Source organism: Gossypium arboreum, chromosome 2 (genome assembly GCF_025698485.1).
Source record: "Gossypium arboreum isolate Shixiya-1 chromosome 2, ASM2569848v2, whole genome shotgun sequence".
NCBI lineage: Eukaryota > Viridiplantae > Streptophyta > Magnoliopsida > Malvales > Malvaceae > Gossypium > Gossypium arboreum.
In genome coordinates, this window is record NC_069071.1 from 78,522,671 (window position 1) to 78,523,804 (window position 1,134).

General features: G+C 37.5%; 1 non-coding gene across 1 annotated transcript; it reads left to right on the forward strand.

The window, feature by feature from the left end:
* The first annotated feature begins 483 nt into the window (after positions 1-483).
* On the forward strand, positions 484-590 carry LOC128289781 (small nucleolar RNA R71). The gene has a single exon (XR_008279425.1). It is a non-coding gene; the product is annotated as a small nucleolar RNA R71 (small nucleolar RNA).
* The last annotated feature ends 544 nt before the right edge of the window (positions 591-1,134 follow it).

Here is a 1,134-nt window from a genome sequence, read left to right on the forward strand (position 1 = left end):
GATTCTGCCATGAAGAGTTGTAAAAATTTGATTGCAGACCATTCATTGTAAAAATTTGATTGCAGACCATTCCAATTTTGATTTCTCATATAATAATTTGACTCTTGATTCGATGGGAAATTTTCAAAGAAATAGCCATCTCCACAGTATTCACTAGAAATATACTTGAACTGGTTCAATTGCTTACCTGTCAGATTACCGTTGAAACTATTAATAGTTATGTTCTTAAGCATAGAAGACATAGAGGATACTTGGGCTGCCAAAGAAGCAAGTGTGTCCGCTTTATGTACTCCTGTTGTTCGTCTTTCTGAGGCTGCTTGGTTGGTTGGCCACTGATAGTTATTGTGGGCAGTTCTTTCAATAATATTGTAAGCATCGTTATAAGACTTAGAAAGAAGGGCTCCATTTATCGAAGCATCCACCATCATTCTAGTATGAATATTGAGACCAATATAGAAAGTCTCCATTTGAACACAGCAAGGAATGTCATGATGAGGGCACTTTCGTAGTAACTCCTTGAATCATTCCCATGCCTCATATAAAGGTTCTTCATCAAGTTGTTGAAATGAAGTGATTTCATTTTGGATCTTGGCGATTAAAGATGGAGGGAAATATTTCATTAAGAAACGTTCAGCCAAACTCTTGCCATGTAGTTATGGAACTGAATGGTAGGGAGTTCAACCATTCTCGCGCTCTACCTCTTAAGGACTATGGAAATAATCTCGATATTAAGGCGGCCTCAATCACCTCGACTAGTTTAAATGAGTCACTTGCTTCCATGAATAGCCGAAAATGAAGATGTGGATCTTCAGTAGGAATCCCACTAAATTGACCCATATTTTGCAACATTTGGAACACGATCGGCTTCAACTCGAATTGTTGTGCCTCAATTTCGGGTCTCCTAATACTCAGATTGAGCTCGTTGAATAGAGGAATAGCATATTGTTGAATGGCACAGTTTCTATCATTGGCAACAATGATTGGATTGTGAGTATTATAAACGAATGTTGCTACTGGATTTTTAAAATTCATATCTTCGGTCCTTCTTTGGCTCGATTGTCTTCTCCTTTGTTAGAAAGTCCTTTCAATTTCAGGGTTTACGAGAAGGAAGTCAAAAATTTGATCAATACTCAT